General features: G+C 25.2%; 1 long non-coding RNA gene across 1 annotated transcript; it reads right to left on the reverse strand.

Moving 5' to 3' along the window:
- Positions 1 to 1,172: 1,172 nt before the first annotated feature.
- LOC145835142 (uncharacterized) lies at positions 1,173 to 11,763 on the reverse strand. Its single transcript, XR_014369833.1, has 3 exons — positions 11,623 to 11,763; positions 5,768 to 5,913; positions 1,173 to 1,445 (listed from the first exon to the last, which is right to left on the reverse strand). It is a non-coding gene; the product is annotated as an uncharacterized LOC145835142 (long non-coding RNA).
- Positions 11,764 to 13,293: the final 1,530 nt, after the last annotated feature.

The raw sequence follows: 13,293 nt of genomic DNA on the forward strand, positions 1-13,293 counted from the left end.
TTTTATAAAAAATAACTTATAATTTATACTTTTAGATTTAATACAAGAATCAATGTTAAATTTAGTATAAAAAATGTTGGACACCCCTATGCCCTCAACACAGAGTATTTATTAGATATTCAAACCTAGTCAAAGTTTTTTAATCAAAAAACTTTTGTTCACGAATGTTTGAACTTATGTTGACGAATGTACAGAATATTTATGATTTAGTCGGAGCGACCAAATCAGATTATCAATAACAGAGGATGAATATATTTAGACGAAAGTAGTTTTGTGAAACTTTCACAAATTAAGCTGTTGGATTGTATATAAATTAATTCAGTTATTCTTATGCTAAGTTAACTAATTAGGTAAAGATAATTTTCTATTTAGCTTCAATTAAACAAAACTATTATTATACTTATTATACAATTATATATCATAATAAATTATATACATAGTTGCAAATGTTTTTTTAAGATTTTCTCCAGGTTTTTAGAAATACACATTTTTGGGTCTATTTTTAGTTTAAAGTTAAGTTTAAGCTAAAAATTGTCAAAAATAGTATAAAAACATTAAAAAGGCACTGTAAAGCTAATTTAAACGTGTTTTTTGATAAAAAAAAATTTTGATTGAAATTTTTTTATTCTATATGACAGATTTTTTGTGTCAAATCGAAACTTTACTAATGAACATGTTATATAGTTAAAAGTTTCAGGTTTTCTTTTCAAAATTTCTCAAACTCCAGGTTCTTTTTGCTACCCTGATTTTTAGAATAAAACTAAAGTCAAGGTAAAAAACTAACTTTAATAGTATAAAACTATTGAAAAGATACTGTAAAGCTACTTTAAATGTATTTTATAAAAAATTAAGTCATATACGATACAAAAACTATTGTATCTGATAGACTTTTGGTATCTTAATATAATTTCATTATTGTGCGTGTAAAAATTGTTTAAAACTTCAGTCTTTTTTCAAAATTACTCAAATTCCAGTTTTTTTTTTTTGCTTAAATTGTCGAACTTCAGGTCTTTTTGGTAGCCCTGCATTTTTACATAAATTTTATATCGTTAGTATCTGTTAATTTAATGTTTGATTAAAATGTAATTATAAGGAAATAAATTATCTAAAAACAGAATCACAACAATATTTTAAAAATATTACTAAATTTATTTCGCCTAAACAAAGAAAACAATATTTAAAAGCCGACAAAAATTACAATACTTCTTTAATCTAAATGTTTAGTGCAAGTGTGTCACCAAAAAGTGTTGATCTTTATACCATTTCCACTTTTCAGGTCATGAATTTGCATAAAAAAAATATGAAAAAAGAAGTACTTGCGTAAAGCTATTCTTTATTTTGAATATCTAATATAGCTTTGTTGAAAAGTTCAACTACTTGTTCTTTAGTAGGAAACTTAAGCCTACGTGGTGGTCCCTTCTTTAAACCAGTCCAAAAGCACATATCTAAAAAACAAAGTGAAACTTACTACTTTGAAAATTTCAAACATTACTATCAAAACTTTTAGATAAATGTGATATCAATATTAACAATAATATTTAATTTTAAGACATACTATGTTCAAAAAAAGATGTGCTTTGTTGATAGCTAAACAACACTTTTTTAGATAAAAGAAAGTTTTAAAATAACAGTAAATCAATAAAAGTTTAAATAACTTTTTTGGGGTAAAAATTTTAATAAAAAATGTTAACAAATTCATTGCATTGTTTTATTAAGTAGAAAATATTTTTTAATACACACTTATCAACTACTGCTGTGTTTAACTTAGCTATAAAATATAATTATAACATGTATAAAAGGTAGATAATGGATACGTCATAATGAGTTTAATAAAAAATGTGGAATAGATACTGCTTAGAACTAAACTTCTAAACAGTATTTATTCAACATTAAAAAATATATATTATTTTTGAGATTCAAATATATATTTTGATGATGACAATTTTTTTTTATCTATATGATAGATTTTATGTGTCAAATCGAAATTTTACTACTTAACATGTTAAAAATTCCAGGTTTTTTTTTTCACAATTTCTAAGATTCCAGGTTTTTTAGCCTAAATTGTCAAATTCCAGGTTTCAAGGTTTTTTGGCAACCCTGTTTAAAATTAAGTTTAAGGTAAGAAACTGTGTTAAATAGTATAAAAACATTGAAAAGATACTGTAAAGCTACTTTAAATGTGCATTTTAACGAAAAAAATTTCGATGATAAGAAAATAAAATGTCTATATGATAGATTCTTTGTGTCAAGCCGAAATTTTACAACTCAACATGTTTAAATTGATATAGATTCCAGCTTTTTCCAGTTTTTTTTTATATCTTAAATTCAAGGTTTTTTGTAACCGTGTCATTTCTAACCAATCACTTCTAACCCAATCATTCCTAACCCGATCGTTTTCAACTCGATAACTTCAAACCTGATTATGTATTATCAGACCTTTTCTGACTTAATAATTTATACCCCGATCATTTCTAACAAGATCATTTCTAACCCGATCATTTCTAACCAGATCATTTCTTACCCAATAACTTCAAACCCGATCATTTCTAATCAAATCATTTCTCACTCAGACAGTAATGTTTTATTTTATTTCTTTAATTATAATTTATTTATAAACAAAATAAACTTAACAAAAAAAAATTATTGAAATTTAAGTTTTCTGTCTTTAACAAAACTTAGTGTTTATGCGTATCTATTAGAAACATATTTTCAATATTAATTTCATTTCAAGTTAATTATTAAACATTAATAAAAATGTTGAAATATTTTTCTAACATGCTACACAAACTATGAACCACACAAAGATCTCTAAATATTTTTTTTTAGTTTCCGTAACATTTAAAAAATATTTATCTGGCATTTTTTTTTTGTTACTTTGTAACAAAAATATTGTTGATTATAAGTGAACTTAGATTTTTTTTTGAGGAAGTGAGAAAACAGTAAGAAAATACAAAAACTGAAAAACCAAAAATGGTATAATAAATATTAAACTTGAATAAACATTAAGTTTATACAAAAACAAAGACTATTGTAATTAATTCACGGAAAAATACTGAAAAAAAAGTAAAACTTTTTTTTATTGAGATATGCTAGACAGACTAAAAAAATCAAAAATGTCCGACTTTTTCTATGGGCTCATTACCAACCCAAAAAACTCAAAATCAAAAAAAAAGTAATTTGTTTCAGCTGTATTATTGAGCTATTAAATTCTGCACAAATATACTTTAAGATCAAAGAAACTGTTGAGTGTTGAAATTCTTTTGTGAAGATAAACATCTCAAAATTTCTCTTAAAATGATTGTCTTATTTAATAAACTGTTTGAATTTTTTTTTTAATTCTGCTTTGTAGGGTTCTCAAAGTAAGCTTTTATAACTCTATTTAAGTTAAATTTTCTTCTTAATTACAAAGCTAGAATAATTCTAACCCTAACTTAAAAGTTTTTCTTAAGTTAAACCTTTACAAATGTTATAGTCAGATACAAAGATTTTTATATTACAGTCTATAAGCTATGACATGGTTGCCACTGATCAAGCTGAGAAAAATTTCCTGACTTTTCCTGACATTTTACCAAAATTTTCCGGACTTTTTTAAATCAACAATCTTAAATTAAACTTATTCTAAAATACATAATCTAACACTTGAAATTATATAAAGCTTTCAATCTAATTTTAATACAGGTTAAAAACAACAGTTTTTGCCGAATTCTATCATCTAATTTCCAGTACATCACTTAAACCATCTGTGTATGATTGATGTTTGTAATAAACAGCTCTATCAGCAAAATACTTGTATTATTACCTTATAAACACAGCTTGTCTGAAAAAAGACACATTTTTAAAGCATTTCCTAGCATAAATGTATCTAGATAAACAAACGACATATAAGGAACTTTTACAATTAAAACCTTGATTCTAAAATTATGCTAGATAAACTTTTGTGTATATATCACAGTTTCACTATGGAATTGTCCTTGCTACAGATCATCAATACTAAAAAGTTTATAAAATCTGCTTGTTCAAGTAGAGTATTTGTTTAATATGTTAATAGAAATTTTTTGCAGTTTTATAAAGGATATTTTACGGATATTATTTATGATATTAAATATTTTTGTAAATTTCTAGGAAAATTTCGGAATTTTTTTCTGACTTTAATAGACTTTTAATTAATTTTTACCATTTGAAGGCTTTGGAAAAGAAAGAACTTTGTAAATTTAAACTAAAAAAATCTGACTTTTTTTTATAATTTTATCAAATTTCCTGACTTTTCCTGACTTTTTTTCAAAACCCCCCATTTTTTCCTGACTTTTCATGACTTTTGTCATTTTTTAAATTTTTTCCTGACTTTTCCTGATTTCCTGACTTTTCCTGACCGAGTGGCAACCCTGCTATGATGTAAGTCTAGTACAAGCATTGTAAAGTTGTTGACTAATCTGTTACTACTTTGTAGTCAGTTTATTTCCATTTTCAGATTAAAAACTCGCACAAATTGTTCTACAGCTTACACAGAACTATTTAGATAATGGAACTAAAACAAAAATTAGTCAAACCTGTACTTTTTTTTTATTTATAAAATTTTTTATAATTTTTAGATTTACCCTTTCTAAATAAAGCCTATAAACAGGATTTTCATTTAACAAACCGAAAAAGCATGTAAAGTCGGCTGACCGTCTAACTTTTATTTCATTAATAAATATCAACCTAGACCTAGAGCGAAAAAATCAATGACACTTAAACAGACTTGTTTGTTAATACAACACGTGCGAGAATGATCAAATCTCGTCTAGTTTATTTTTTTAAACTTTCAGTTAAGTTTTATGAAAAGTATTATCATTTGGGTCACTTTATTTGTTCTAAGTACATCTAAATTAAAACTTATGTTGATATATTTACTATTTTATATTTACTTTATCTAAAACAGTTTTAAAAAATGTAAGCAAAAACTAAATACCAACAAAAAAAGAACTTTATAAAAATTAAAAACAGTTATAGTTAAAATAATTATAATTACTAACAAAAGATCGTAAAAACTCTTTTTTATAAAGTAATGTAATTTTTAAAAATAAATATATCAACTTAAGTTCTAAATTTTAATTTAGCTACAAGATTAGCTTCCCACTATGATTTGAAGAACTTTCTTTTTTATTGTAATTGAAAATTTGTATTTTTTTAGCTTTTTGATTTTAAAACAATTTTAAAACACTTTCTTTTAATTTTATAAGTTTCATATAGCTTTAATTTTTAATATTAATAGGGTTGCTATTCTCTGAGGCAAAATAGTCAGCCTGAATCGGTCTGAGTTTATGAAACATTTTTCTTTTAATATTATGAGGGAAAAAAAGAAAAAAAAATCAAGTTTAAATACCTATATATATATATATTAAAAAAACAAAAGAAGTTAATAAAGATTTATTTTTTAGGAAAAAATAAATGAAGACAAAAAGCTAACCAAAAGTTTAGAAAAATTCTCAAAACTACCTAAAGTTTAAGATAAACCAAACTAGCCTGAATTGGCTGGATTTTAATTTATTTCAAACTACATCTATTGTCAGGAGTAGCCTGGGTATGTGCAACCCTAATATTAATTACAGTGAGTAAAAAACTATTTTATAAGTTCTTACCTAATAAACTTGAATCTTTCATAAACAAACTTTCTAGAAAATCTATAAAACTTTTATACATTTCAACAAAGACAGACTTAAAATTAATGGGGTACTTCAAAAAATGTATTAAATATGGTTATCATAACAAACCAATATACAATACTTACCTTTTTCTCCAGGCTTTACAATAAAAAGCTCAAAGGACTTGCTTCTTGGTTTGGTAGTGTTAATTAAAACTTCAATTGCTGGGTCTATTTCTTGCACAGCTTCAGCAGCCAATTTTGCTGCTTTTTTATAGACATGTCAAGATTTGCTGTAAGAATTATAACCTTATTTAAATATTTCTGTAAAAATAAAATTAAAATATTTACTTATAATTTCTGTAATTAAAAAATTTTTTTAACTGTGTTAAATTTGTAACAACAATTTTCATACTTTGTAAACGTTTGATCATACAATATAATCAACTCTCATTTTAAGTAAATGTACAAGGCTGAAACTGTGACATTATAAATATGGAAAAATTGTCACAAAATACTATCATAAACAAGTTTATTTGTAAGTAAAATTTAGTGCTTTTTCTTAAAACTTTAATTATACAATGAATAAACTTATAAAATATGGGAGCCCTACCTGGTGTAAAATCTAGTTACAAACTTGATAATATATCTATTTACTGGTGTTTAATCCCAAAAAAAAAATTATAAATAACTTTCTGTTTTTTTTTCAGTTTATCTAGTTCCTTTAAGAATTTCTGATTTTATAAGATATATTTTTTTTAAGTACAAGTTTTAATACTTTGCAGCAATTGGCTTTTAATATGTTAGGTAAATATTTATTTAATATATAATTCAATACTTTAATCTTTATACAAAGGTTATTTGAAACTGTAATTATGTAAGCAACCAGTAAATTGCACGTTTACAAACTATTATTAAGCGCTTGATTCAAAAATTTATCTAAACTGTTTTGGATTTTATTTACATTTAATTTTGTTTCCTTTCATAATATATCTCTGATTATATCAAAAAACAATTTTAATATTTTATTTTAGTTTTTATACAACTTGTTTTTTGTATATAGTGTTTTAAAACAAGATAGTTAATTTTAAAGTCTTTTTTCTAAACTTTTTTTAAAACTATCATCAAAGACTTTTATTTTTTAGTTTTAAACAAAACAATTTGTAAAAGTTTTAGTTTGAACTAATAATAAACACACTTTTTAAAAAACAAGTTGTGTTAAAATAAATATTTGAACAAAATTAATTATTTTTTTTGCAAAATTAGAGGTATAATATCAAATTAAATAAAATAAGTATATTAAATGTAAAAAAGCATGAGTGAACCTTTGTATTAAGCATATAATTTGGTTTATAATTGTATTGAGATATTTACTGGTTGCTTACATAACTACAATTTTTTTTTTAACTAATATTTTACTTTTTTTTTAACTAATATTTTACAATAAATATTTACCCATGAAAAGCTTATTACTGCAAAAGAAGTCTTTGAAGATAATTCTAATATAAAAAAATGTAGATAACATTTTTAAGTGGACTAATTAACTTCATAAATTGGTAAAAATTTTGACTGTACGGTTTGTCACATGTTTGTCTAATGTTTAAAAAATTGGGTCAATTATTGCAGAATTTTCAATAACTTTTCAAAAAATAACTGTAAATAACTCTAGGCTTTTCCTTTAAATTACAAAGTTTACAACTTTCCATGTTTTTTTTTTCAAATTTACCTTTTTTTTGTAAAGATTGTGATTTGAACATGTCTGTTTGTTATAGATGTAGTTTAGCTTGTAAAGACTCAGAAAATTGTTTAACTTGTTTTTTATGTAATAGAAAATGTCATTTTAAATGTACAACTAGTAAAAATGTTCTGTACCAATTTAAAAGCAATAGTTTTAGATTTTATTGTGATCTATGTGAAAAATCTGTTTTTCCATTTCAGAATGTTGATGATCTTGACTATGATTGCTTTAATAAACCTATTAAGATGAATATTAGTAGAAAAGATGACCAATATTTAGACTTAAATTAAGTGAATTTTGGAAAAGAAAATACTATTAGTGTTGTTTACATGAATATTAGAAGCATAAATGCAAATCTACATAAAATTGAGGAATTTTTGAATTTAGTGAAAAATCTACCTGATATAATCTGTGTTTGTGAAACTTGGTTGACTAGTCTGAGACCTTTTATGGGTAAACTGCATGGGTATGATTTTGTAAATAAACTGTCTAATAGTAATCAATCTGGTGGTGTTGCATTTTTTGTAAGAGCTTGTCACTCTTATGAGGTTGTAGAAGGTATATCATTTAAACAGTGTGATGTAGATGATTTGTGGATCTCTATTAAACTTGGAAACAATAAATATCTTATACTTGGTAATGTGTACAGACACCCAAGCTCTACATTTAATACTTTTAAAGAAAATTTTGTTAAAGTTTTAGATAAATTAAATGAAAAGAAAAGAGATTTTATAATTGGTGGTGATGTAAATATAAACTTATTTAGTAGAGATCAGCGTACTTGTGACTATTTGAATTGTGTTTCTAGTGCTGGTGCTAAACAATTTGTTGATTCCCCAACTAGACTTTCTTCTGATTGCTCCTCTAGTTCTTTAATTGACCATGTTTATTCTAGTTTTGGGCGTGAGAAGCTAAATGTTAATGTTGTAGATTATGATATATCTGACCATATGACTGTTGTTTGTGAAATTAAATGTTTAATGAATAAAAATGAATTGTGTTATCAAAAATCAGTTCAAGATTTCAGTAAGTTTGATGTTGGAGTTTTTTTAAATGATCTTAGAAGGAACTTGGGTAAATTGAAAATGAGTATAACAAAAGGTGAGGATATAAATGAGTGTTGGAATGAGTTTGAGAGTGTGTTTGGTAGCACAGTGTTTTATCATGCACCAATTAAAATTTTAAATAAAAAAGATCAAAAACTAAAAGCTAAACCTTGGATTTCAAAGGGGATTATTGTTTCAATTAAAAAGAAAAATCTAATGTTTAAGTCTGCCATCAAAGATAAAACTAAAAAATTTTCAATAACATTCAAAAAATATAGAAATATTCTGAATCGAGTTATTGAACGATCTAAAATACTTTACTTTAAACAGGTTGTAAACAAAAACAAAACAAACAGTAAAAAGTTGTGGAAAATAATTAACAATATTGTTGCTACTAAACCTATCTCTCATTCAAAAATCAATGTTGTGCTTGATGTGCATGGTAATGTTGTTGTTGAACCAAAAAAAATTGGTAATGTTATGAATAAAAATTTTGTGTCAATTGCTGATGATTTAATAAAAAAAAGAACACATGTTGCTTGTGATTATGATAAGTTTTCAATAGGTTCTGTAAAAAATGGTTTTGTTTTTAAGAATATATCAGCGAGCGAAATTGAAAATTATATTAAAACAATGAACCCTAACAAGAGTGTGCGTTCAGATGTCCCTAGTATTCGTTTTGTGAAGCTTAGTGCAAAAATAATTTCTCCCTATCTTTCTATGTTGTATAATAGTTGTGTTGAGTATGGTGTGTTTCCTAATTCTCTTAAACATGCTGAGGTAGTGCCGATTTATAAAAATGGTAAAAAAAACAATGTAAATAATTATAGACCTATTTCTCTTTTGTCTCCTTTTTCTAAAATTTTTGAGTCATTGGTGTGTGAGAGACTGAGTGATTATTTTCTGTCAAATAATTTACTGCACTGCAAACAATATGGGTTTAGAAAAAATAGTACGACTGAGTTAGCAGTAAATCAGATTGTTGAGGAACTAATTGAGGCTGGTGAAAAAAAAAGGTAAATTGTTCTGTTTTTTTGGATCTTGCTAAAGCTTTTAACACTGTTAACCATAAAATTCTAATATCAAAACTTAAATGTTATAATATAAAATGCTCAATGTTAAATTTTATTGAAAGTTATTTAAAAGATAGAAGTCAGTCTACTGTTGTAAATAATGTTGTTTCTGAGCGTGAAATTTTGAATGTTGGGATACCTCAGGGTTCCTGTTTTGGTCCACTGTTGTTTCTTGTATATATAAATGACATATTTTCAGCTACAAATATTAAATTGAGATTGTTTGCAGACGATGCTTGTCTGAGTTATCAACATTGTGATATTGACCATGTTAATGTTGTTATAAATATGGAGTTGAAGAAAATTGATGAATGGCTGTGTAAAAATAGATTGTTTATTAATTATTCAAAGACTAAGTTTTTGCTGTTTAATAGAACTGCAAAAAAGAATGAATTCAGTGTTAAGGTAAATGGTTTTGTGATTGAGCAGAGTGAAAATATTAAATACTTAGGTGTGGTATTAGACAATAATTTAAATTGGAAGGCACATTTAAAGTACCTTAAGTCTAAGCTTTCAAGAAGTTGTTTTATGATGTCAAAATTAAGATATTATTTGGATACGAGTACTTTGAAAATGGTGTATTATAGTTTGTTTTATCCTCATATCCTGTATTGTATATCTGTTTGGGGTGGTGCTGCTAGTTGTCATTTGAAACCAATTGTTTGTATGCAAAAAAGAATTGTAAGATATGTTTGTCGCGTACCTGCACTGACTCCTACAAATTCATTGTTTTTAAAAACTGGTATACTGAAATTTAATGACGTGTTTAATTTGCAAGTTTGTAAGTTGATGCTGAATACTTTGAGAGGATTTGAGGTTGACCACAGTTGTTTTACTCCAGTAAGTATGGTTCATACACACTATACAAGACATTCAAAAAATAATAATTTTGTTATTGAAAGACCTAGAACACAACTTGGCCTAAACTCCTTCAAGTATTTGGGCCCTAAGTTGTGGTCTAGTGTTCCAGAAATTTTTAAAAACCTAAAAAAAGATCAGTTTAAATATAGTTACAAAAAATTCTTGTTGAGCCAGTATACTGAGTAGGTTTAGAGTGCTGTGGTTGAATATTTTGTGTTGCATGCAGATTTTGATTAATTGCTTTTGGTTGTTATTTTTATCTGTTTCTCTTATTATACGTATGGTCAATTTTGTTTGTGTCTACTCTGATCATGATTGGCTGGTTTTGGTCTGTTGATGGGTATTGTATGGTTGTGCGTGATTGTTTTTTTTTTCTGCTACTATCCAGTTTTTATTATATTTTTGTTATATTTATTTGTTAGCTGTATATATTAATTATTATTGCATAAATATAATTTTTTTCTTTTTTTTTTTTTTTTTCTTACTTTTATTAGACTAACTAAAATTAATTCCACCAATAAAGTTTCAGAAACTACATTTTTCTTAATAGTTTTTGTTTAATTTTTACATATTTATTTTTATTTTTTTTCTAATTTAGCTTAATTTTTAGATTTTTTTTTTTTCTGAGTACCATTTCAGTAAATTAGTTAATTATCAAGCTTTAAGATAGTTATTTAATGCTAATGTATTCATTATAATACTAGTTTTATGCATTTGCTCAACAGCTGATTGTGAGTTCACTTTGGTGGCGGTGATCACATGATTGGATTGTTGGTGTGATTTTTTTTGTTGTAGCGCCGGTGAACACTTACTTGGGGATTTGAGCTTCATGATTTTCCCACACTTTGTGGTTTTTAGTGTTGAGATTTTAGCCTTGTGAGTGTTCTCCAAATGGCGTGTCACCAAGGGCTTTTTATTTGTTTAAAAGATAGTTTTTTGTTTATTTTATTTTTGGATAGTTAAAGTTAAATATTAATGGGGCAGGTAAAATTACATATGATGTAACACACTCACTTTTCCCCAGAAAACGTTTATCTTTGCAAGGGGTAGAGTTTGAGACTGATGTTTTTTTACCATAAAAAAAAAAAAAAAAAAAAAATTCAAGGTTTAGTGGCGTGGCCACTCTGTCTCATATAACAAAACTACTTTGAATTCTGTTAGCTGAGTAAAAAATTGATAACATTTAAACTAAATTAAACTTGTTTTTTAAACTTATGCTTAACAAATATTTTCATGCTATTTTTAAAAAATTTAAGTTTAAATAAATTACTTTTGAAAACTTACCAATGCTCTATTTTGAGTATTTTTTCACTTGTAAATTTACATTTCTTAACAGTAACTTCAGTAGCCGGATCTTTAGAAACCTCTCTACTTTTGTCCTCCTTTGTTTTCCTTTTCCTCAAATTTGGCATCCCTGTAGAGAAGTGTTAGAAGAAAATAAGTTTTAATAGCTTTGTAACAAAATTTGAAAAACAGTTATGCTTGACTAACTAAGTTCAAATTCAACATTAGTAAAACTGTCAAGTTTTAAGAAAAAATAATGTAAATGGTATATGCAGCTATTATTGTATTAATTTTTATGTTAAAAAAACATCAGTCTCAAACTCCACTCTTTGCAACGATAAAATTTTCAACGGGTAAAAAGGAGTGTGTTACATCATGTTTAATTTTACCTGTTATAATTCAAATTCTCGTAGTGTTGGTTTTACTTTTTTGAAAAATTGTTAAATAAAAATCAAAGCTTATTTCAAAAAAAAACATGATATTTATTTTCAAACTCTGTATTTTTATTTTTTTTTTGTTGGAAAAATAACGTCATATTTCAAAGTTATTTAATTATTTCTCATAACCATTCATTAAAAAAATCATTAATTAATAATTCACTTGCAGTAACAATAAAAGACAGTAGCGATTAGCGATACGTTTAATTTGCATTTATTATTTAATCTTCAGAACTAAAACCTATAGCAGGGTAGAGGGTGTCAATTTTGCACGGCTTTATTTTTGCATTTAAAGTACTCTTGATTTTATAATATTTTTAACTTCCTAGACAAGACATTAAAAGCTATCCCTGCCGTGGTGTGCGACTCGCTCGATAACCGAAAAAAATTTTTGTACACCAGGTCCTAAGACCAAATAATTTGAGCGTCTTTTTTTTGTCGTTCAATAAAGTATATATATGAGTTCAATTGATAATTAACAATAACGTCAACAAAATGACTAAATTTACATATATTTTTTGGACTTAATACTTACAAAAACTAAGTATTAAGTTTTTCTATTAACTTATTTAGTTTTTTTTTTTCGCTATTTTTGTTTATAAATTCATTTATATAAGTAAAAATTTATAAACTAAATTATTTATTTATTGAAATTTCTTTAAATTTATTCTAGTTTTTTTTTTAATTAAAGCAAGTAAAATTTTGTTTAGAATCTTTTTTTAGGCAGGTGTTGTTTATTAATTGAATTTTCTTAAAAAATTTGTCAGCTGTAATTGCTAAAAAAAAACTAATATAAAAATGTTTTAATTTAATTTTGTGATTATTTACTATAAAGAACTTAATGTATATTTTTATGTCTTATTATTTCTATATGTTAAGTTTTTATTTTAAGATTTTACCCTAAAGTTTTCAATAATTTAATTTTTAATGTTTTCCTTAGGTGCATAATATTTAACTGCCGCAGTTTATATTTCAACTGTGTTTTTTTAACAATTAAAAGTTAATATGAATGAGTTTCTATTTTTCGATAAGACTCGATATTTTTAACTTAGTTGTTAAATTTAGAATTTTTTAGCAATTCAATATTTTGAATTTTTCTTTCTTTAGAGTTTAAGTTTTGAGAGTTAAAATATTTTTAGCTTATTGTAAGTTTAAAATAAGTTTAGTGTACGACTCGATGACCGAAAGGTCCTTTTGATCACTAGGTTTTTAAACCATATTTTTTTGAGCATTT

The sequence above is a fragment of the Thalia democratica genome, chromosome 4 (genome assembly GCF_965202585.1).
Source record: "Thalia democratica chromosome 4, ktThaDemo2.hap1.1, whole genome shotgun sequence".
NCBI classification, from domain to species: Eukaryota; Metazoa; Chordata; class Thaliacea; order Salpida; family Salpidae; genus Thalia; species Thalia democratica.